Below are 27,361 nucleotides of genomic sequence, written 5' to 3'. Positions count from 1 at the left end.
TGGTAATAGGATGACAAGAAGTAATGACTGGAGATGAACACTAGTTTAAAAAATCAGTAATTTTATTATTTACGAACGTATTCAAAATCTTAATAACATAATTAATTTGATAAAGAATTAAAATTAAATTATATTAGTTGTACACTAGTAAACATATGAATGGTTGTTAGAAAATAAAATCTACGGTAGATTTGGTGACACAATGGAAAATGTGTCATTATAACCGTTCTTTTTTTGCGATTAATTTGTCTTCGTAATTTTCACGTTGCTAACTTCTCTAAGTAGTTTAGTAAATTTATTGTCTATGAAAAGAACAAGAAGAAATTATTTCCGCAATCTCAGTTAGTCATATCTGATACAGTTAGTTACGTTTAAAAAAGAAACGAAGTTTTAGTTCAACCATCGTCATAAGAGCTGTTTCATATTTAGTTACATCACTTTATATGTTACATATTTGTACAATACCATATTTATTGTAATTTTTGCCAGACATGAATATTGCTCTAGATATTTATAACTGTTATAATACAGACACTATACAGGAAAAGGTAAACGAACTTACCTCTAGAGGATCTTAGTTAGAAGGTTGGTTAAAATATTTTCATCCGCTGGAGCTTCATCTAAGCTAGAGTAATTTTACAAATTACTAGTTACCAGTTCATTATAACTGACGTATACCACAAAGGCTAGCATTTCCCACTTAGTTATAAACAAGAATCGTATTTTGCAACATTTCACCAAACGTTAAATATGCACCCCTAAGATATAATTTCAATTTAATGTTACATTGTCAGGATCGATTGGAAAATAGCCTCGTTACCCATAAAATAGACAGTAGTTTTTTTTTTCTTAAAATTTGCCTTTAAAATATCTCTTGTTATTTTCGACCAACCTCAGTAATACATCATCCATAACTGAACATGAAAATAGCCTAGTTACATCAAATAAGCCAGTCGTAAATCTAAAATAATTTTACTATTGTTTATCTTGCTGCATTATGAGCAAATATAATCCAATATTAATTTAAAAACTATATGAGTTAAAAAACAAATAAATGTTATGTAGTTCTTCATATAATGCAATGTTAAATTATTTATTTTATTTAATTAAAATATATTTTGTATTCAAGATCTAACACATTGTAAAATAGTCCAAAGTAAATAAATATTATCTATCCAAAAGCAAATTTAATGATATTTATCTCTACTAACCGTTGGGCATAAAACAATTTCCTTTTTAATTATTGATTAACAGTAAACATGTCATTAATATTCAATATGTTCACAACAGATTCATAAAGTAATTTAAGAAATTTGTTAATTGTCATTAACAAATAGATAAAAGATAAATTAATTAATTTTATCTAAGATAATGACTTGACATTAAACGTGAAAAGAAAACAAGGTTCTTAAACAGTTAAACTCAACAAATAATAACTTGTTATATCCACTTACTTATAAAGCTATTGTCAAAGTAGAAATACTTATTATGTTATGTTATTAATTAATATAGTATTATAGTATGGTTGGCATAGATAGCCGGTGATATGTTTTGATACCTCATGGATAGAAAAGTTTAATTTGAGTTTTTTATTCAGATGAACTCTTTCATGGCTACACCAGATCATGACTACTATTGCGTACGTACATAACAAATTTCTGCTGCACAAAGAAGTTTTAAAACCTATATGGACCTACGAAATCCAGTTATCGGGATATCCTACGAGAAGGAATGTAAATATAACAACAATCTTTTCAGAATAAAGACTGAAAATGTATCGTAAATGCACACACTACTATAGGAATGATTACTTACATCAATAATCTCATATTCTGATTGTCATTAATTATGGCAACAGTATAGCAACCTTTGGATAACACTGAAGTAGGACGCATATTCTAGAGAATCGAATAATTTTATCTTGATTAGTGTTATCAAAAATATACTTTTGAAAAATGTTTGTTGGAAGAAATAATAAAGAAGAAAAGGATATCGTAAACCAAAGTAACTGGACATTAAATATTCTTAAAATACAATTAGTAGAACCATAATTTTAATCTGATCTCGTGAAAGGATTTTCTAGCTTACTTAATGTACGCATTGCATCGTGTGATAGCAATCATTCAAAATAAATCGAATATCTGCACGCGAAATTCCAAAAGATGACATTGCTTTGCTTGGCCTATTCCAGAACGATCTAATATGTCATGAAAACTGGGGCTAAGAAGATCAAATGGATTATATTACTACTGATATACATAAAAGCTATAATAATTTATCAACCTAGCAATATAGATATATATATATATATATATATATATATATATATATATATATATATATATATATATATATATAATTAACAATCCTTGCAGTTGTCCTATATGTAAAAATAAAACAAAATAAAGGAACAATACATTTATAAATGGGAACTCTCTAATAACCCTATATCTTATAAAAAATATATGATAGTTTAACAACCAGAAATCAATATCCTACTTACTACGACGTAAAAAGTCAATAGTTATTTGATTGGAATCGTAAACATAGAACAAAAAAAATGAAAACAATTTTCTTGGAAGATAATAGCAACTGAAATGAGTTCGTGAAAAAAATAAGCTTGAATATAATTTTACTTGACAAAGAAACCAGCTTAAAAATTCCTCGTGGATATAATTAGGATGTTTATATAGGGTACAATATAAAAAGAAAATTGCAAATAATTTGTAGATTGGCGTCGAGTTTCCTTCTGCTGATATTTATTATGGAGAGAATGATTGTTGGATTATTCGCCATAGTATAACTAACATATTTAGCAATTTATTACGATAAAAACACAACCATTACTGTTTAGGATAAATATAAAAGAAAATTATAACATCTGCATTATTAAACAAGAAAATAAATGATTTCCTTAAATAAGACATTGATAAAACAAGTAAATCATTCATTTGAAACAACGTAAACGAAAAGAGAAATGTCATGATGACTCTCCGAATATCATCCGTGATTTTACAATTAGTTGTATCTCAGATAGTGTATACATTGTTTAAAATAATTTAAATATATTGGACGTTATTAAATTTGATATAACAATAATGGAACAATAATAACATTGTGTTTATTTCCCTTTTAATAAATCTTCAGATTATGAGATAAATATATGAAATGTAGAAAATAAAATTAGTGAATTTATCTCATTTTAAATCATCTCATAACTTCTTTCTATTTGAACAATTGCCACTTTCATTCAATACTCAATTTAGAACCATCAGTTGTAATTGATAGAAATCTTCCAAGATGATTTTGTTTGTATTAAGTCTTCAGTTCCCCATAATTTTGTTTATATCTTTGTTAAGCATATAAGTTATTAAGACGGGTTTAAAACAACAAAACCTTTTATTTTACTTCAAAAGCTATTTTATTTCACGGAAAGGAGTGACGACTTGTTGAATGACGATACAAAATGACATTGAGGGTTTAAATCTATTCTAATATAAAACAAATCCCTATCTCGTAAAACACGTCTCACTCATCACACCATGGTCAGTCAACATATGACCTTGTTCCTTCGAATACACAGACTTCTTAGTTTACAACAGGTTATACCGCTTAAAATTAATTCACAGTCACTAAAGAAACTATAGTTGATATATCAAGTTTAAATAATCGAATATTAGTAATATCTTGGTGATTATGAAGCAAAATCAATTTAATGTCTCATTTTTATTTCCTTATGTTTTTATTGTCTCATCTGTTACTACTATAAAATCAAATATAAATGTAAATATCAAATAAATAGCCACTCCTATCAAATATAACGAGTTCATGAAAAAACCAGCATGGCAAATTGATGTAAACTCTTTTGGATATTCCTTTTTTTCTGTGACACTAAAATGTTTTCCGCTGCCTATTACCCAACAAAGCAGTAATTTGATTATATTTAATGTCCTACTTATTAAAAATGACATTTCCATGACACGGCAATGTACCATTGGGCACTGAGTGGGTATCAGATAAAAACCTAACTGTACAGCGATTTGTTTTACCATTGTGGTTTAATCATTTTAATACGATCGTTCGAAAAATATCTGATGAAAATTTCATCCGAACAAAAACCGCAAAATCGTTTCATTTCTAATACCTACGCTGCTTTGTCCATTTATCAAATTCATTTTTTACGAGAATATAACACTTAGTTATAAACCAGAAATCTCTTGTACTAGATCAAGGTCTCATTTACAGTTAGAATTGACACGATTCTAAAATTGTCGCGCTATTGAAGTATAATTGATGGTTATATTGAAAAGTCTATCTATTTATCAGTTATTCCAATATTTATCAGCTATCCTATATTTATTTCTATCAAATTATGATATAATTATGTGATTTTTTGCTGTAATCATACACTTATAATTAACAATAAGTATAAATAATGTGCAGCAAACAATTTTATATTATATAATTAAACATATTAATAACTTTTCTTATTATGATGAAAGATATGTTGGACAAATTATGATTATTTTAATCATAATGAAAAAAACTAAATCAAGAAAAATAACAAATTCGTGATTTTTATCAATTAGAATTCTCATAATCTACATCTAGAATTACTTGAAATAAAAATAATCCAATAAATCTTAAGATATTTATATATTAAGGATGTATTGCTTTAAGTTTCTCTAGAGTTTTATTATTTTGAAATTACCAGATTTGCTTAATGAAAAACTGTAAATGCAAAAAATATGTTATTATATTATTATATTGTAAATACAAAAAATATATTATTGAAGAAGAGTAGATAATTTAAATAATGTACTTGATAAAGAAAAATGAAAAATTAATGAAAATGTCTTGAATACACTTTTCTGTAATTCTCTGAATTTCGGTATAGTTTTTGGGTATGTGTAAATGATAACTTGCTAAAATATATACACCTTTCTTCTGTAAACTAGGTATCTGATATTATTGTTTTACTACTTTCAAGGTAATTCATGAACAAAATTCCTTTTGTAATCGAAAAAACTGCGGCTTACACCCTCTTGGCTAATTTTTTCATGTCATATCTCTCCTTATACTCATATATTGATTGAGAATTGTGGTGGTATGATTAAGTATCAGCTATAGCGATAAAGCGACGTACAAGATCTTTTTAATTCTATTTTGAAGGCATATTTGTGTACACAGCTTTCTAAAACTGAAAACTTCAGCCAAAATCACAATCCCATCTAGCATATTGACGATAAAATAAATTATCTGATATAAAAAATATTATCGATTCATAATTGACAACAAATTAATACAATTAAAATATATCCATAATAAAGTGCCGACATATGTTCGCTGCAAAATCTGAAGAAAAACCCGTTCTTCTACATCCCGTTGGTCCTCCTAGCTCTTTGCTAAAGCTATCCGTTTACCACTTTTGCGAGCGTTACAACACACTCTACTCGACATACTTTTCAATAATCAGAAATCAAATAAATCGTCAACAACGACAAAACAAACCATTTAATATTTATTCATGCGCGTTTAGGTTTATTACTATAAATTCGATTATAATTAATCTACTTGCTATCTACGGCTATGAATGCTAATCTACTTAAAATTTAAGATCGATTTATTGTAGATATATTTTGAAACAATCAGAATTAACAATTTGTATTTGTTTCAAAAATAGTTGTCAATGATATGATGTATTCTTCATTTCCAGAACACGAATATTCATTACTTCTAATTATTTTTCTCTTATTTTACCTAAACATACAGTGTGATCATAATTACTGTAATTAAAATCATATAATTAGATTAAATTAGACTTGTACATCAAATACCTCTGTTATTTAAGAAATGAGGTTTGAACTAAATTTAACATTGAGCTTTGTTCATTACTAGTCATCCATATATAAGTTTCTTAGTTAATGCTTTCTAATAGTAGCTAATTTCACCAATTCACTCTTTTGCTGAATATACGTACGCTTATCTGATATATTTATAAATCAGTATCATGTTCCCAGAAGGCTGAATGATTCCCGCAATTAAAATTTGCTAATTACTTAACCGGATAAAATAGAGACAATCCATAAATTATCACATTTCAACAAACAATACAAATCATCTAACAATGGGCTGTTATCAGATTTTGTTTTATGAACGAAATTAGTTTTTACATTTCTACCATCTACATTGAAATCCTAATAATTCTAACTGTAATTCTGTCGGTATTATTTGTTAAATTAAATCCATTGTAACAGTACCAGAAGAATGATAAATACCTCAAGCTATTTTCTTTCTATTTTTTATACAAACAATATTCATTATCATTACAACTGTTGTTATTGTTATCTTTTCGGGTTGTGTTAGCTCTTTAAGGAGAAGCTATTTTTTATAATTTTTTAGACTTTATTCATCAACAACTCATCTTCTAGAGTGATAGACTCATTCCATATTAAAATTTTAGATGTTTTTATAATTTTACATGTAGTTTATTTGTTGTATGTTATCATTTGTTTTCTGACTGATTTTACAATTTAGAAAATGACAAAAGTTCACAGTTACTAAAGAAACTATGCAGCTAGTTAAAAAAATTATCTGAAAGTACAATCCCAAATGTTATATCAGCAATCGTGTCAGACCGGATAATTATTGAATGATGTGTTGCATAATTTAGCTCCATTTCCATACTGTACTATATTACTATAGCTACTAGGATAACGGTTTCTTCTGTTCCTTCATTATAACGATCAATCAATTTTTCATTAAACTCATTAAGATCAAAGAAAAGAAACCGAAGCTCCATCTGTTACTTTTAAATGATTTTATATATTTTTAAAAAACGATCGAATTGTTATATGTACAATGTTATTAAGTTCAATAAGAATACAGCTGAGATATGGCATGATAAGTATTTAGTTGATTGTATTTAACTATATCTTTGTTGAAAACAATATAAATATCTTAGCTAAAAACTTCTTTTGCTACACCAGAAAACAGTAAACTTAAACAATAAAATTCGACATCAACAAATGAGAAATTATTTTTTTCCATGCAATATAATCGCAAATTTGTTATAACTGTTAATAGTTATAGTTTAGTATTATCACGTTATTTGGCAGAAACACTTAATATCAAATATCTATTAATAACAGTACTTATTAAAACCTTGTTAAAAAGAATAAAGAATATCGAAATATTAATGAAATCATGGTACAGTTAAAGATTATATGGAGAAGAATCGCATAAAGTTCATATTTATATTAAATATGTACTGTAAATGAACCAGTAATTTGCAATGACGCCTTCACCATTTTCTGCAAGGCGAATGCTTGAATAGTGTAAATATTTGTTGCATTAATACGTAAGCAAAGTTCCGCTATATTAGTTGTAGAAATTATATTGATAGTTCAAAATATAACCGTCAAGCATCATTCTTTCACAAAATATTGTTTTAAAAATGTTAGTTAGTGTTTATGGCTTGTTTTTTCATCAATTCTACTTAATTCTTAATATTTTCTATATTAGAGATTAAGAGATCTTAAGGCATAATTTGAATTGATTTTAGACTGGCTTAATGGTTTCTACAAAAACGAAAAAATAAATATTGATATATTTACATTTTAGCCGTGAAATTAAAATTCTTACGAAATAAAAATTATTGTTCTTTTACGAAAGCAACAGCTACAAAGTTATAGTCGAATTTCCAACCATCACTAGTAAATATAAATAAAATAAATGTTATCATCTCAAAATCAATGAGAATTCCTAAACTATGCATTAACTAAGATCCACTATAAAATACATTTAAAAAGTTTTAAAACGCTGTTACATAAATAATCAAAAACAACACATTTCTCCGCGTCGATGTATTTCGCAAGTTTTCGAGCGGTTAACTTCTGCTAAAGACTTATATATTCTGTCCTTAGTGACAGCACATGGCCTGTAGCACTTATTGTCGCGACTCGTATCACTAGAATGGCCACTTCGACACGGTATGTTCATTATACATAAGTCTCTCTGAAAACCCTAACGATATACATTTCCAACAGTTGAAGATGCTTTTTCTTATTTTATTAATACGTTGTTACTAGTCGTTGCCGACTAACCTACAATTTGCTTTTACAATCACTTTAGATTAGGTATACATCCCATTTATCTCATTTGTCCTTAGTTAGTCTCTACACGAATAATATTGTTTTCAAATATTAATTAAACATATTAGATCTCACATACTGAATAAATAAGATCAAGTGATTAAATTCTCTTGAGTATGCGACATAGTCCAGTGTTCCTTCGTCTAAGAATTGCAATATTTCAGTGTTAGGATATATACAATAATTTTTGCTGTATTATTTAGGTGTATCTATACTCCTTAGGACCTTAATGAGTAATACTTGTACAAGATTTATATTGATTTTCGCAGAACATCGCCTTAATTGGATTTCGTAGGTTTTAAAACTTTTTGTACCGAAGCAAATATTACACAAGTATACACAATATAAGACCTAAGCAACCGAAAATTGTTTATACGGTAAATTATTGACAGTTAACGGCCATTTATTAATTTAAAAAGTATAAATCAGAAATGAACCGAGATTGAACCGAGTATTTTACACTGCTTGAGATCTATTTCACACATTAGGGTCCAACGGTAATCGTTCATCTTGCCTTCGTCCCAAAATCCTTGGTAGCGCCTTTCGATTTTCTCTATATCTTGGTCCTTACTCATCATTCAGTTTTGTGGGAAGAAATCAAGATGTGAGTGCAGAAAATTTATTTTGAGAGACATTTGATCTCCAATATTGTAATAATTTTCCTACCAATTGTCGATTACGTGCTTGTAATTCGGTGATTTTTGGTTACCCAGAAAGTTGTGAACAATACATTGAAACGATGCCTATGTTGCTGCTTCATCAGGCATTAAACATTTTGTAAACTTTGCGCCAGTCATACATCAGTTTACTTTACGAAATTAAATGCTTTTCTTTCATGACTAAATTGGTTCTATTGCTCGCCGGTTAAGAAGACCAAGTTCTTAAGGCATTTTTTGCACTTGTAACTTGACAAATTCGCAATGGATCACTCTCCGTACGTGGAAGTGGCTTGGAAACTGATGATACGTCAGAATATTTATACTGTGCTATTTTTTGCAGTTATAACGATCATATTCATCGAGTTTTTGAACTCTTCATAATGTCGGCACATAAAATGAAAATTATACATTTTTACCAAGTGACCACTTGCACAGCTTTGATCTGCACACGTTACAAAACAATTTTGGTTTTTTACACGTTTACCGAGCATATAACGCCCACAAACATAAAAAAAACATTTTGAATCGACTTTGCAACTTTGTCTCACTTTCTGTCTGCATTTTCACATGTTTCCAAGCACAATCACATCTCAAAAACAAGTTCCAAATGATGTTTAATGCAACATTGTTATTATTAAACTATTATAAGATGCTGTGTTGGTAGTGCTGTCACTAGGGATGCAGAAAATATATCGATATATCGATATTTTTGGCGGATAGATCGATATTTTTTTAGCCGATATTTCTTCAAAATAAATTAAATATAATTTTTAATAAACCTTTAAAATTGATACTTAATTTTAAAGGTTTGGTAATTTTTCTATTTGGTAATACACCATTTTTCTTAAAAGTATCGATATTTCTGTTAAATACCGAAAACGACATCGATATTTTTTTAAAATTCGATACATAAAAATTTAAAATATCGATATATAGAAATATTGATATTTTTTCGGTGGCCAACACCTACTATGGGCCAATTCGAAACTACAACCAATCTTTACATACGGATTAAAGATCTGAGTTTAGGGCATCAGATAACTTTAAGAATCTTTCTCATCTGTTCGGGGCCAAAAGTTGATCCGAATTTGTAAACTCGTTTCATTAACAATTAACAAATACATATTTTTTGTATTTCAGTTCTAGTTATTTTATTTTATATACTTATTTCAAAGAACTTTTGATTGTATTATTCATGGTTATTGATATATGTACAGTTTGATTAAATGTGAGCTGAACAGATATTTATATTCATGTTACAGAGTTTTCGCTTCATAGCTTTGAAGCTGTGACAAAGTAAAACAAAAATTATCTCGGCAATAAATACCGATAGTTCTAATTGACGTGATTCTATAAATAGTTACCACATAGCAATTACAAAGAAAGTATAAGAAAATTACGAAAAAAAAAATCAGAAAAGCATAATTATTTTCTTCAACGTACCACACAAGATAATACACGAACGAAAAAGTCTTCCACGCCCTAAAGGCCTGTAAGCAAAATTAAATAATTAAGGCCATTATCAACGAAAAAAACTGACAGTCGTTCCTACCTAATTATGAATAACAATCAGTAGTTAATTAAAGGACTTAACAAATCGAACGTTAAAAAATACCAATCCAATCATGTACCATTTCTATTGTCCGGCCATTATCTAATTAAAAGTGAATTTTCCGCACAGTGATGCGTACAGTTTAAATAAAACCGTTTATTGCTTAAACTTATTGGCCGCAATTAAACGTCTTCCATCGAACATATAAGAACTGTAAGGTTTTATCTTTATTATTACTATAGGAAATTCCTTTCACTTTAATATGGCTCTAAACCGCTACTTAAAAAGTCAACTAGTTATAAACCGAATAGGTATATTAACAGAAATTATTCTTTAAATATTGGATAACATATATTAATAACAACATTAATAATAAATATGAAAACTGACAAACAGCATTGGTTAAGTTATCAATACTAATTAACAAATACCGTGATAATTCGAAATGTGTCCGATACCAGAGTATCCAGACATGATATATTCTGAAAATATTCGAGAAAAAAAAGATGTAAGCTTTGATACCTTAAAATATCAATCAACAACAAAATCAATGGTTAACATTGGATGTGAATTGAGCGCTCATTGACTCTTTATCACATTAACAGATGTATGAACCGGTATATTATTATGATGGATTTCAAACTTTTATGAGAATAGTTTTTTTATTACTATGTATTTATTACATTATTACTAGTCGCTGCCGACTAATCTACAATTTATCTTTAGAATAACTTAATATAGATTTATATGTAGGAGGACCCATCGGCCCTATCTTAGTCTCTGGTGTAATAATGTTTGGTATTAATACTGTTGTTTTCTCTATTAACAGTACCTCACTACAAACATGACACTTGGTTTGTTTATCTTGAGTCTGTGTCTTCTTCTGGTGTTATCCAAGAATTGTAATACTTCGATATTGACTGGAGAATGGAGTCTCTCCTCGGTGTAAGTACTCAATCCTCTAGTGTCTGGGTGCACTTAAAATACTTCTCAGGACTTTCTTCAGGAAAACTTTTGTTATATTTATATTACTTTTAGCGGGACATCCTCAAAATTGTATTCCGTATGTCAATATAGGTTTCAACACTTGCTTGTATAACAGCATTTTATTATGTACTGATAATTGTAATTTTGTTCCAATCAACCAATACATTCTCCTATAAGGGAACTCTTTTTTACACGTACCTTCCAGGGAAGTTTTACATCAGGATTAATTCAGAGCATTGTTGCTATATGGAATGATCGTATTGTTATTGGTGCACGCACAGATTTACTTTCGTTAATTTTATTTTCCAGGTTTGGGTCCAATTGTTTATATTGTCACTTGGCTGTGTTGTAATTTTTGTGTGGTTTCTTCACTGTCACCTCCGGCAGCAAGAATCACAGTATCATCAGCAAATATAGCCATCGTGGTATTTTCTAGTTGTGGTATATGACATGTGTAGTGTAGGTAAAGAATTGGACCCAATTCCTTGTGATACATCTGCTCTATAGTTGGCGACTTTTATAATTCCCTTTCTTGGTAATTTTTGCAGCAATTGTCCAATTATTAGGTCCCAGCCAGGTGATTTCTGTGGATAAATGCCAACTTCGATAGATTTGGTTACTTTTTTCGGCGTGACTAATAGAATCGTCGAATTTTCAGATTCTATATCCTGCAAATGTACTCAATATAACTTTCATTTGGCTTGATTTGAGGATAGTAAATAAAGATTATTTCATGCACACCCCAAGTGTTAAGTGTCCGTCATTTTCATAGTTTCGATTCGACATGACAATTCAGATTAATAGCTTTGAATCATCGCTAAATACTTAGAATAAAACATCCTAGCAAAATGTCAATCATTATTCTCCTTCTAAACATCAGGATGAGTACTACTAAGATTATCTTGGCATATTTGGTAAGAAAGATGTTTAAAATAATAGAAAATAACTGCTAGCAGTAGATAAATATGTTTAAAGACATGATTGAATTTACAAGCTTAATTGTGACTATATATGGGAATCGTGAAATATACGAAAACGTGAGAATGGTTTGTATTATAATAACATCGTTTCAAATTCTAGGTTAAAATTATTTGAATTAACTTAAATGGCATATTTAACTTAATGACAATTTGATTGTTGGAGTTATAAAACAAAATTGATGTCAATAAATATTATCTTAATAATAAAAAAACACTTTGTATGATATAGTGGTGTAAGTGTGTTATGTTTAGTTTCTATTATTATTTTTCTATTCTTATTCCATTTATAAATTCCTTACAAATTTTTTGTCTCTGTTTAGTTCCTCTGTCTCTATCTTCCCTCGCATTTTCCTCTCTTCTGAAGTATTTCTCTAATACATTAATCGCAAGTTCGCTTATGTTACCTACTAATTCTTCTTCTCTCCATCCTTGCTTCCTATATTTTATTGTCTCAGTTGTCTCCTTTCTTTGTACACTTCCATTTTAGTTTTGCTCGACAGTTCCTTTTTATTAATGAATGTGCTAATTTGCTATTTCCATCTCCTGACTTCCATTAATTTCGAGTCTCATACACAGATATTTAAATCCATTTGCTTGTTATATATTTATATCCTCAATTTGGATATTTATTACAATACTTATTAATTACAATATTTATTCAATTTGGATATATATATATATATATATATATATATATATATATATATATATATATATATATATAACAAGAATTTACTATTAACGAGATTGTTAATTCATTCCAGTCCAATCATAAAATACGGCATCAAAATCTGCGAAGCTATTTAATGTATTATGGCAGAACAACTGAAGTAGATAAATTCACTTTTCCTAAGCAAAATTCATGCCTTGTAATTTTTCTCATATTACAAGCCTGATGCAAGAGATTAAATCTGGTATAGTTGAGTTCGTTGTAATTTACTTTTTCATACTTTGTTACACTCAAACGCTTTCATTACAGATTTTTTCCCCCATAATAAGATCCAACTTTTTAGTTTTTCACCTGTTCGAGGCCAATGGGCTTTAGAACAAAGGCAAATCACTTACGGATTATATCCATTGGCGTATACTTTAGCGCTAACACATTTAACTGCTACTGAAATTTGCTATATATAATATAGTAGCTCAGTTTTTAAAAGAATAAAATTAAAATGATTAATTAATATGATAATATGGTATCGTAATTAAATGTATATTAAGTCATTTATAATACACTCGCAATGAAAATGTAAAACACTTAAAACGTAACTGTTTTGATCTTCCAATTTGTAAAACAAATAATATATGGCTGATACACGATTTGAATTAATTTGCATAATATAAGTATGATGGCGTAATAAAGACGGACATTGAAAATGGTGAATCCTCGTTTGCTGCATTTTGATGCAACAGCAATCGTCCCGTCGCTAAAAACAAATATCTGCCGAGGAAAAGATTTACTGTAATACCTGTATAAAATGCCATAGGAAAAATCAATTAAAACCTTTTGCAGATCACACGGTCTTCTGGACTTGTTAATTGAAGTGTATAATTGGGATTTACATTGGTTCAGATGATGCATATCAAATTTAATGGTCTGCCCAGTTTGGCTCTTCGTGACTATACAGTAAGTGGATAGCTGAACATGTTAACATATTTAATTAACGTTTCAATGTCATATTAGAACAACAATTCCTTAAAGCATAATTTATGCGAGACCTACATAATGATAGATCTTCTTTGTTTAAGATATTTTAAAAAATTACCGAGACAATAAAGTAATTTTAAAGAATTTAAAATAAATTGTGTTGTTTGTGATAAGGCCCATCGAATATATTTATAAAAATACGATAACAATCAGTGCTCTTATAAAGTTGTCTTTTGGAAAATATTACCTGAAAGTACACACGAGAGTTGCTGTTTATATTTTGAGCTTTGCTGCAATACTAAGTTTCCAGTTGGAAGTTTGTTCTTTATAACCATAACCTTCTCTAAAACGTTATGTCATTGGAGCACAACTTGTGTTGTTTACAATGATTGAAAAATTTGTCTCACTGGAAAATGGAGAAGCCCCATTCTTGGCTACTGTGAAATATTACTACAACAAATTTAATCGTAGCCGCAGTTGGCTAAGAGAGGAAAGTCGCGAACATTGATGCTGTTCGCCAAATGATATTGCAAGATCGTCATGTGACTTGCCGTGAGTCATCTTTGGGCATTGAGCATAAAATGACAAAAGCTCAAAAAGTTTCTCGTATTAATATATGCAAAAAAATTGACAACAAATACAAGTGTGCTGTAGTAAAGCAGGTGACGAATCTTGAATCTGTACGTATGTGCCCAAAACAAAACAATAATCCACTGTATGGGTATTCCAAAACGAGCCACAACCGACAAATTTGATTCGCGCGCGCAGTTCTTCGAAGAAAATGATCGTCTGTTTCTTCGCAATAACTGGATATGTGGCAACCTTGCCATTAGAGCAACGTAGAACGATGAATTGTAAATCACAATCATTAATTTACCAGAAGGGCGTTATGAAATACAAACAAGAAGGATCATTCTTCGTTATGACAATGCAAGCTCTCACAATCAGATAAAACAAATACCTATTTGACAGGCCAAAAAGTCGAATTGATGGGTTATCCTCCGTACAGTCCTGATTTGGCATGAGAAACGCTTTTCGGCGCACGAACAAGCCGTTAATGCATTAAAAACCCATATTTTGGAGGTACCTCAATGAGAGTGGAAAAAGTGTTACGATTGGTTCCAGCGTATTGATTATAATGAAGAATACTTCAAAAAACAATAAAGCTATTTTCGTTAATAACTTACGGTTTTGTTTTATTAAAAGACTCAAAATATAAAAGCACCCTCGTGTAGATAAAACGAATATTCAATAAGATATTAAAAAAAAAATCGTTAAGTCTATTGTGTTATGCGTAGGTCTCGTTTATGTATCCACCAAGAATCGCACATATTCCTATTAAGGCGCTATTCCTGCTAGTGTGACAGTGCTAGTGTTAAGCTGAATTAAGTAGATACCGAACTTGGATACAATTATTTCCAGTAGACCTACTATTATCGCAACTTTTATGAACTTCCTCGAAAGCTGTTCTTCCACTCTAATATATTTCGAACATTTCCTTTTCTATATTACTCTCGGAATATCCAAAAACAATAATAATAATAAAACATTATTCTTTAATTATAAGAATATTGATGTGATTTTGATATATAATGATTTGATTGAGTGCATGAATGGACAAAGATTTCATATATTTGTTTTCAAAGTTACTAAGATAATATTTCTCCTTCTAAATTACAAGATAGCTCGATTTACTAATTAACATATGATTGCACATATCTTTATTAAAACATGCATGTTAGAAATAAATAGCTGCATACTGAGAAGATGGAGTAAAGAAAATAACAGTGTATATGATCAAACAACATTACGTCTGATACTGAATTCACAAAATATCTGACCATATTGAACATGAAATTACGTAATAACGCAACTTTTAAAGTACAGATGTAGCTGATCTATTAATGTTACTTCTATTCGTAAGATCTACTAAGATCTTACTACTTTTCATACCTTTGGAAACATAGACAACTGAGTGCAATTCTAAAAAAGATAAAAACCACCATATCAACAATATTGTAGGTGGTCAATACGAATTACTTATCTTGGCACACAGAAATCCGATGTCTCAAGAGCAGAGTTCTATCCAGGTTATTTGAACTCTTCAGTTGAGTTTACTATGGCAATTGTTCAAATCGGGCTGCAACTATTTTGTATGATAAGCAGTGGTTTAAATAGAATGATTAAAAGAAGAATAGAAGAATTAAATTAGAATGATTTAAGAAAGATTAAAGAAATTTAGAATGAATTTTTTAGAATGATCAAAGAAAATGCTATATTTTCTAGAAAAAATCAACAACTACATTTATAGTGAGGGGCAAATTATCAGCTTTAAAACATGACTTAGGGATTGGCTGGATAGACAATGGAAAAAGATCATAATTGCTAATGTGGTCCTGAAATCTTAGATTGTTTTTAGAATTATCATATGGTATTAAAATATGTATAAAATTAATTTATCATCATCCATATCATTTTATATAATATTCGGAAGTGGTTAGAAATACTATTTTAACTTTGTTTCCTTTTGACACATCACACCTAGCTAACAGTTGCATAAAAGAAATAGAGTCGTCAGTATTGTATTGTCAGTGTCAGTTGTATCTCAGCTAGGAATCATCCAAACAAACAGTATATATTTTGGCCCAACACAACCTAGGTCAACGTATGAATCTATGAATTTACATTTACATTTGATGAGTTTTATGGCTTCGGTACCTGCAGACTTATTTTTCAACGGCATTCGCATGTTACCTTAAAGATGGCGCAAACGAAGTAGCAAACAATTAACAATATTTCCAATATTAAGTGTTTTTATTTACTTTCTTATATAAAATGAAGCTAAAAATCTGTAAAAACCTAAAACAATATATATCTAAAATAGTAAACTTAAATATAATATCGATTTCTGCCAACAGATGTCAGTCGACAACGTAGACATTCAAGGTATATTAAAATGCCATGTTTAAAATGCAATATCGCATAATGCAATGCAGGAAATGAAACCGAATAACAAAAAAAGCCAATCAAAAACATAAAGGAACACAAGCCATCCAATCAAACGTCGAAGACTCGACTAGCAAATAAAACGGGAAGTATTGACGGACAACACAATGATAGATCACCGCCGTGATAAAATAGTTTACTTCCAAGGCGATCTAAAATGAAACTACAGATTCGAGTGCATTCGTCTGTTATTTTATTTTGTTCATGATTGGCTAGATGTTACAACAGCAATAACGATAACGTACAATAAGGGAAGAAAATGAAATGGTTTTCATTGAAAATGAGATTATATTACATGCGGCGATATACTATTGTTTGTTTTATAACAACGCGAATTTTAATTTAGAAGAATAATTACCCCACGAACTAGAACTATACAAATAAATCAAAACCATTAAAATCGATAAATTATGTGTGTAATTTAATTGAGTTTTATTGAACATGTGTCGTGATATTTAAATAGTTAGTATTTATTTATGGAATGTGGAATGTTTAACATTGTTGGCTTTGCTTGTTTTATAGCTGACATCTTAATTAGATAATTTGCTGATCGAATTCAGCTGTTCGATGTAACAATACACCACTAACAAAGCTAACTGCTGATTTATTTTATAGCGTACATTAGGGATGCAGAAAAAATATCGATATATCGATATTTTCTGAAAAAAATATCGATATTTTTGGCCAATATATGGATATTTTTTAATATTTTTATATATTTTTATATAGATATTTTTTTCAATATTTTTGTAAAATAAATTAAATATAAATTAATTTTGAAATTGATACTTATTTAAAAGATTTTTATTTTAAAGGTTTGATGAATGTTGACGCTTATTTTTAAAGGCCCATCAAAAATATCACTACTCTTTAAAATATTTAGAAAAAATATATATATTTTAAACTAACACTTCAATATTTTTATTTTATTCTTAATATCGAAAACGATATAGATATTTTTTAAATAATATAATTCCGAAATGGAATGCAAATTAAAATCTCGGTGAAATAATGATTTTTTTCATCTATAAACTAGATATCTTCTCACGAATTTATAAATTCAACTGTTTTAAAATGTTACAGTCATAACGCAAGTTGTTTTTCATGTGTAAATATTCGGTTTAGAAACGGAGATCAGAACAGAGATCCAGGTTTCTTCCGTAATGATGAAACAAATTTTACAAGCAACAAAACAAATATGTTTAATTGTACTGTTAATTAATGCGGTAAGTGCATACCCTTAATAGATAAAAAATACTCTAAAATATTCATTTTTCATTATAAAAAAATGTGACACGAATTTGTCGGTCATGTCAGTGAAGGAAACTTTCATTAAAAATCAATATCATATAAAAATATAGCTACCTTCAGTATGAACGATATTTTAAAAAATCCAAAAACAACAAACAAATTTAATGAATCCCAAAACAAAAGTTCAATATTCTTCTTCGAAAACTCTAGGTTTTTAATATCCATATTTTACTTTGCAATTAAAATTCGATACTTTCATTTACAACTATCGATACTTCCCTGAAAAAGATGCCGGGCCAAAAAAATATCGGCGATCGATATTTTTTCTGCGTCCGTTGAACAACCAATTCAAACAAACGTTATTTTAATAATTAATTATACCATACTATTGAACGGTTTAAATAAATGTTTAAATACACCACTGGCGTTGGAAAATATCACAGTTTCCTATTATGGAAGAGTATCTTGTCATGGGAAGTATCGAAAATGTAAACATAGCCGTTTAGAGTGGAGACATGAATGGTAAATGCATATCTGAGAGTAAATGTATCCATTACATTAAGTAATTTGATATTTCCTTAATGTTATCTCGAAACTATGTCGTCAAATCAAGATGGTAAAAACCGCAAATATTCACACACCAATAACTAAATAGATCTTGACATACTAAAATAATGTCTCGTGTCCGAATTATTAAGATCCTGTTTTAGAAACAAACAATCAAGGATTCTGTAATTTTGTTAATTTTTGTAACAGAAAGGAATACAGAATTGTACCAAGTAAACCTTTTCAATATAAAAGATTCCATTTACTGTTCCTTAATTAGAAACAGCGGGTGCCCTGTTAAAATATAATTTAGAGGATGAAAGATGGATCTCAACTGGACAACAACAATTGTGTTTGCATATTTTATTTGGCTCCCTTCAAAGTCAATCCCCATGGATATAATGCACTTATACCATTATTTTTTATAATCTTCAAAACGCTCTCAAATAGACCGAATTTCGGAAGTCGGTTCGGAAGTTAAAATCAGGTGAATAGAACTATTACGGAACCATATAAGGAAATGGCGACAAAAATACTGATAAAAAACAAAAGTTATCGACCCATAACTTCACCCTCTTCACAAAGATTGGTTTACTATTTTTGGTTTTACTAGTTTCAGTCGACTGATTTTTAACGTTCTGGTTCTGTTGTCCTAGCCGGGACATTGACAAAAATGTTTATATGTGATATATATAATTTTATGATTTTTTGGTAGTTTTCTAGTAAATAACAATATATTGTATATTAATATAGCAGCATTTTGGAACGATATTTTCAAGATTGTTAATATAATAAGATAAAAAGATTAAAATTGGGAATGAATGAATAAATTTAATGAATGATATATTTGACTGTTTTTATGGCAATAATAGGTAATATTCCGGTTACTCTCTCAATTTTTGCTAAAAAATATTTACGTTCAATAATAAATAATGCATTTAATTTATTTTAAAAAGCTCTAGTAGTTATTGTACGATCATTTTTAATTATCTCGTGGATTAGTTTTTTTTTTCTACGACTAGGTATATGTTTAATATTTATTTAGTATTTATGGTTATTGTACATATTTAGTTTTATGTTTTGTTTAAGTTCTATTGTATTGTCTATATTTATAATAGAATATTATTTAAAAATAGTAATTAACATATTAAAATACGATAAAACGAGGAGAATTATTCCAATCCATCGAATAAATTCCATTCCTTTTTACAGATTCAGAGAACATCCAAATATAAAAATAATTCTACTTTGTCTAAATCGAAATTGTTAATTGCACGTTAATAGTTATCAGTAATTATTTTTCCTTCTTTTTTTTCTAAAGTTAGTACGTGAAGGAATATGTACATCTCCGTCTCGGTTATACTACCCTTGGAAAATATAAGCACATATAAAATTAACTGTTCTAAGCAATTATTTCCGTCCTTTCCTCTCTCACAATTTATACAGGAAAGGGTTCGTACATATTCGTCAGACATCACGAATTAAAAAAAAGACTTGAACCGTGCATATGACTGAATAGTAATTACAATTTTCAGTCACTACTTTTTTAACTATCGATTTTTTCGACTGTTTTGCGACTATCAACTCCTTCGACTGTTTTCCGTCGATAGTTCCTAACGCTATATATATTATATATAGAGACGTAGATAGGAGTGCCTGTTGACATTTATATCCTATTATTTTTTAACACAGTAATATAATGTTCCATTATAATTTCACTTGTAATATATTGAATTATCTGCATCCACGCAAACATAATATATATGCATATATATATATATATATATATATATATATATATATATATATATATATATATATATATATGTCTAGATAATTAGGATTCAAAATAAACACAAAAACTTTTTTCTGTACTTATATCTATAGGTTATTCAACTTCTTATCTCCAGGAGGGAATTGCAAAATATATTTACCTCGTCAGAATAATCGTAAGCGATTAATGTTGATTGATTTTGAAATAGCACAAGAAGGAAGTCATTATACTTAAACCCTACTGTGCTAGAAGCACCTTCTTGCACCATGCAACTTTAAATGCGTATCACACCAACATCTGATTTATCTTGGGAACATTCTAGGCGGATGCTCCAATTAATTATGGAGAATTTAATAGCTAGGAGGTATAATATTTAAAAAAAAGGCATATCGTTTTCTGGTCACGGATCTTCACGCAAAACTGAGTCTTATAAAATTATTAATTACCAGAGTACATTTATGTTATTAATCGGCTAATTTCTTAAGTAAACTATATTCGTCAAAATAAAATGTTATAATTTTTACACTAAATATAAATACAATTTATGTTATCATATTTATGTTTTCTAGTATAACATCAATCACCGATTCAGTGGTGTAGAGGGTAGAATTGTTGTAATTATTCTAGGACATTTATTTGTCAGTCAACTGTGTAAAATTTTAATAAATCAAACAAGAAATAATGATGCCGATAAACAGGCTGGTTAGAACCAGACTTTCTGAAATGATTTCAACATTAGTAATTTGTCAATAGGTAGACTTAATAAATGGGTTAACAAACCATGGAGGGTATCTTCAATCCTAAAGGAACCTAGATTCTTTGAAATATATCATTTGAATATTCAATTTCTATCCGGTTTTCATATGACTTATACATGTACATTGTCCCACGCCTTTGGGTTTACTTTATTTTGTCCTTTCCTATTTTTATCTGAAATACATAATATTTTACTTCATGCAAACCACCCAGTTTTGTACTGATCACCTTTGAACTCATGTCCTAGCCATTTGGCTGTTTTTTTTAATACAATATATACTTTTATCATTTTATATCATCACGCATGCATATTCTGAATATGTTTTCTGATACTTTTATTTATTCCAATATGGTTCTTAATATTATTCGTTCTACTACTTCCATTTTTTCTGGACATTGCCTATTGATTCATATCTTTTTTCCTCTACTCCATGTATCATTGTCGATTTTACTAATACTCATATATTTTTGTTTAATTTTTTTATTCTGAGGACTATTTTGTATCCCCTAACTTTAAAAAACCCACCTTAAGCAGTTGCTACAGTCTACACAATCCTAACACTAATGACACAATAATAATTGATGCTTATATTGATATCATGAGCTTAAATTACTGAAAACTAAATTTAATATTATTAATACTGAGTTACCAACCATATTTGTCATAATTCAATAGTTAATTACACAGACTAGGCTGTTTAGGTTTTGTGACATAATATTTATGTTTTTGGTTTTGCTGAATAGGAAAATGACTTTCTTTTCTTTATAGGACGACATGTTTCTTGGCAATTTTGGTAAGTATGTTAAAGGAGTTACATTTTCGCTTATGTTCGACAGTAGTCTGATAGCACTGAGACGCTTCAGTTTCCTTGGCATCTTTTCTCCATCTCTTTATTGTCCTGGTGAAATTGTCCACTTTGCTCTTCACTCATATCTCGCAATTTTTCCGGAGAGTAATCGAAGTAGAAGTGAAGAATGTGACCTCCCTAAAAGCAATCCACCTCTTTTTTTGAGAATCCCCATCGTCATAATGAATCGTGTTTTTGGTTTTGCTGAATAGGACAATGACTTTCTTTTCGTTATAGGACGACATGTTTCTTGGCAATTTTGATAACTATGTTAAACGAGTTACATTTTCGCTTATGTTCGACAGCAGTCTGATATCACTGAGACGCTTCAGTTTCCTTGGCATCTTTTCTCCATCTCTTTATTGTCCTGGTGAAATTGTCCACTTTGCTCTTCACTCACATCTCCCAATTTTTCCGGAGAGTAGTCGAAGTGGAAGTGAAGAATGTGACCTCCCTAAAAGCAATCCACCTCTTTTTTTGAGAATCCCCATCGTCATAATGAATCGTGTTTTTGGTTTTGCCGAATAGGACAATGACTTCCTTTTCGTTATAGGACGACATGTTTCTTGGCAATTTTGATAACTATGTTAAACGAGTTACATTTTCGCTTATGTTCGACAGCAGTCTGATATCACTAAGACGCTCCAGTTTCCTTGGCATCTTTTCTCTATCTCTTTATTGTCCTGGTGTAATTGTCCACTTTGCTCTTCACTCACATCTCCCAATTTTTCCGGAGAGTAGTCGAAGTGGAAGTGTAGAATGTGACCTCCCTAAAAGCAATCCACCTCTTTTTTTGAGAATCGCCATCGTCATAATGAATCGTGGCTTAGTCATAAGCTGTCTAATATCTGGTCCGACGAAAACACCTTTCTTCACCTTTGCTTCTGAGAGGCCTGGAAATTGTGAGCCAATCTCCATCTTCGGAAAGTGATTTTACAAATTGCTTCATCAAACCCAACTTTATGTGCAACGGTGGTAGAAGAATTTGTCTGGGTATCAGTGTTTCTCAAAGGATGTTCTTCTCACCAACTTTAAGCTTCCTCGGCGGCCAACTCTTTTTGACCCAGTGATTTGCTCGATATCTGCCATAAACACAAAAAGCAAGGAAATTTGGTAAGCTCAACTTGGTGTTGTTCCAATTTCATGTAGGATTCCTTGTGATGTATTTAATGACCTACACAATTGAAAGCATAAAAACCGCCGTTGTGAAGCAGAACTACTTTAAGACTTTTCTTTGATGATGATTTTAAATGCACTCATCATCAAAAATTTTAACGCCTTGTAATGTTTTCCATATTTAATTTTTCACCATATCAACATACAACTGCTTTTTTGTTATAGACTTGTGTTATTGAAACTATTTTTAATCACCACTTGATATACATAATATCGAATAAAAATACAATAACAATATATCAATAAGTAATTTACATAATTTTTATAATTACGGTAAACAACATCAATTTATGGTAAGACCTCATAAGTCCATCATACATAAAAATTAAAACAACAAATGGTTCATATTTCATATGGCAACGGCTACGCATCTGTCGTTAATCATTCTTGATATTAATAATGGAAAAAATCGAGCAAAATGACAAAGAAAATCGTAGATGCTTAAAATGCATATTAACTACATTCCCAGACATACTGATATATATCGATGGGCATTTATTTTTATCATTAAAGACAACAAAAGTACCTGCATACATAATTGATGTTATTATTAAGATCAATTGTTTGCAATTAGATTAAATGGAAAGTGTGCCTTGGAAATAAACTTAATTAATATCGTTGTATTACATGAATCAGAAGTAAAGAACTATTCTAATTAAAAAATGAAGCTCTTTGTATTGTTTTTAAAAACAACGTCATATAACAAAGAGATGACTTACCTTAAAATATTCTCATATCATCAATGTACAATTTTGCATTGAAATACAAAGTAAACGTTACAAGATAATTAAGAAAATCGTAGAAGCTTAAAATTCATATTAACTACATTCCCAGGCACACTGATATGTATCACTGGACATTACTTTCATCGTTAAAATAAAACTTTTTCTGCATGTATAATTAATTTTATTGCGGGGAGGTAATTTCGCTCTGAGTAAATTTACAGGAGCGATAATAAAAGGAGCGATGTTTTTCGTTTTACACGCGTCATTATGCACAATTAGATATTTATTATAATTACATATATTTTGATAGATTACGCTATTAGCTATTATACAACAGCTTGGTCATTCTAAATTACATCTTTTAGATGACATTCAATTTAAATATTTATATATTAAATTTAAATTATATATTATTGAATTATAATAATCATATTTATATCACTATAAAAATTATTATGTCTTAGGACGCTGTTCATAAGTATCACATAATTTCTACAATAGTGTGTGAGAAAAGTGAGAAAAACACAAAAGAAAACACAACTGTTCTATTTGTCTTATTTAGCCCCGTCCAACTTCTAGCTATTCACTAAATTCAGAAAACTACCTTGAGGACGTCTTTTGAGTTATATGAGACGTTTTTTCGAAATAAAATGCAGAGTCTCACATGAAGGGGGCATTCAACACCTAAACCTATTTCGGCTGGAATTCCCTAGGGTGGTATCTTGGGAATACTCCTATATCTGCTCTACACTGCTGATATCCCAAAAACAAAAGAAACAGTACTTGGAACATTTGCCGATGACACAGTTATCATGACAAAAGATATATCTGTGAGAAAGGCTGTAGAAAAAGTACAAGCAGCAGTCAACAAAATCTACAAATGAACTAGAGACTGGAAAATACAGCTTAAGAGCTCCAAATCTGTCCATGTTAATTTTGTGTTGCGGCGAAATGACAAAAATCTAATTATATAACTTGACGGATGTCCGATTCCTCAAGCACAATCAGCTAAATACCTCGGCATTCATCTCGATGGTAGACGATGAATTACTAATACTTTTATCGCTACGTAACCAACGAAGAGCTGCACGATGACCTCGAAATCAAATATATGCACAAAGTGATCCAAGACAACGCCTTAAAACATGAAATAAGGTTGCTGAATCACAAAAAATCACTAAAAATCACCAAATCACAGAAACGTGGAAGCAATACAGCTACTGGAAAATCAGAAGATTGAACCGAATCAAACCACACGAACATGTTTAGTGTATAAGTTATTTAGTGCTTAACTTTAGCTTAAATATAGTTTTATTTTAATTTGGGAAATATATACTGATGTATTAATCCCGTACTTGTCTTGCTTGTCTATTAATGCAAATACAACAAAACAGAAGTAATAAATTAATTTGTAAATTAAGATTGTACTAAGCATATCTAATGTAAGACGTAACTAATTTTTAAAGAATCGAATCTAAGAACGTTTTAAAAAAGCGAACTCAAAAGCTGTTACATACTGAGAAAAAAACTAAAAATAAATAACCTGTTGTTTAAGATTTACCTAAAGACTCTTTCTGTTTATTGATTACAATGTGATTTACGATTATGTGTAATGGAATTAAAGTTAATTATAAAATTCCCAGTACTGTGATTCAAAATATAATCAAATTATTACAATTCAAATTATATTATCAGCTCTAAAAACCTGGATAATTTTCGTTGGGTCCAATATATATCAAAGAAATGGTGATTACTTGTTTTGAGTACATAACTTTCATCGTACTGCATAACCTGGCTTGATTAACTAGTCATAAGATCGTGTATGTAACAAGAAATAATACATTCTGACAAGATAAGAGCACCAACCAATAATGAAGGAAGTTGTAAAATCAAGAAGGCAGTAATTTGGTCACGTTTCTAGAATGAATGTTCAGTAGCGCAGTGCTCAAGAAAACGTTCAAGGTGCTAAAAAAGAATTTTCAGTGATACAATGATCATTACCGTAGTATCCAAGCTGGGACTCAATTTATAAATATATAGTAAACAGTCAAGATTGTCCCCATTAGAGCGACAAAAATAAAGAAATTCGCAATGACCTAGGAATAAAACTAGGAGTGTATGTGCTTGTAAAAATTCTTAGAAATAAAGACTATAAACTGGTAACTATTTTCGCAGTATAACTATTATATTAAAATGAAAGGTTACAGAAAACTGTTGAAGAACGGTATATATTTCAGGAGTTCTACTTACCCAATATAATTGGATAGCAGTAGTCGTGAATCAGATAAAGATTCTTATAAGCTTCTGGTAAGTCGTGTATTTAGAATTACGAAAAAATAAAGGACAACAAAGAAAAAATGAGAACGAAGAATAATTCACCACAAAACCGTGATTTCTCATGGAAAACCGCGCGGAACATTCCTCATTAACCGCACATCTAAAGTATTTTAAATCATCTTTGCGATATTGTATTGAAAGGTACAAGAAATACATTCGTCCAAAAAAGAAAATACAACCGCGGAATAGCTTGTGTGAGAATGGTTATTGCAAAGTTCATGATGTTATTATGCAACAGCGGTATGAACTGCATGAACATTGGTCATGGTCTTACCAATTAATGAGCGATTACATTGACTTTTGTCTGTTTCATACAAAATTAAAGGTCAATGTTTATAACGAGGTTTAATATAGCTTCAGTGTTAACAGTATTTAAAGTCAATGTTAGTCATTTCAGGATTAAAAGTCAATGATTTTTTGGAATATTTTAAAAGTATACGTAACTATCATTAAAAATTTAGAGACTTTAGATTATTATAAAAATGTTGATGTATATAATTGATTTTGATTAGAATTTGGGAAATTCGTGAAGAATATCTTATTAAAATTTTTTTAAAATTACTTTATCACTTTTTCAATCATTCTGCTCAACAAGTGAAAAGTAGAAGGAGAGTTTCCATGTAGATTTTCAGAAATGTTGTAACGGTTTTGAAGCTCGCTGTGGTGTCATGTTGCTAAAGCATTTTCTTGCTCCATTCAAAATTGTCATAATGACAATTTTTCTTTCAGAACTTGGTTCTAGTTCATCAATCAGTACTTCCCAGTGTTATTTAAATCAGATTGAGCTTTTACTTCTTATATACAAACTGTTTCCATTTAACAGGACATTTTTTAGATAAATTTTTACATTGCACTTTAATAAACATTCACAAGAATATAGTAACAAAGGTCTTCGATCCTAAGAATTCTACATCAGGGTAATGTGTTCCGAGAAATTATTTTTGGATCTTATTGAATTTCACAATT

At 29.6% G+C, this 27,361-nt stretch overlaps 2 protein-coding genes and 1 long non-coding RNA gene across 3 annotated transcripts in view; 1 reads left to right on the top strand and 2 right to left on the bottom strand.

Annotated features, from left to right (window-relative positions):
• The window catches only part of LOC143197645 (elongation factor-like GTPase 1), a 151,475-nt gene that overhangs the window by 65,529 nt on the left and 58,585 nt on the right, over window positions 1-27,361 (bottom strand). The window lies entirely within an intron of this gene.
• dsx-c73A (doublesex cognate 73A) overlaps window positions 1-27,361 on the top strand; it is a 92,083-nt gene that overhangs the window by 9,526 nt on the left and 55,196 nt on the right. The gene's annotated exons all lie outside the window — the stretch shown is intronic.
• Window positions 21,052-23,509, bottom strand: LOC143196921 (uncharacterized). The gene is made up of 3 exons (XR_013005881.1): window positions 21,538-23,509; window positions 21,334-21,483; window positions 21,052-21,271 (listed from the first exon to the last, which is right to left on the bottom strand). It is a non-coding gene; the product is annotated as an uncharacterized LOC143196921 (long non-coding RNA).

The sequence above is a fragment of the Rhynchophorus ferrugineus genome, unplaced genomic scaffold (assembly GCF_030347505.1).
Source record: "Rhynchophorus ferrugineus isolate W39M unplaced genomic scaffold, kcgeb_rfMv2 rfM5, whole genome shotgun sequence".
NCBI classification, from domain to species: domain Eukaryota; kingdom Metazoa; phylum Arthropoda; class Insecta; order Coleoptera; family Curculionidae; genus Rhynchophorus; species Rhynchophorus ferrugineus.
Note: the sequence above shows the minus strand (reverse complement) of the source record. Positions and strands in the feature narration are given on the sequence as shown.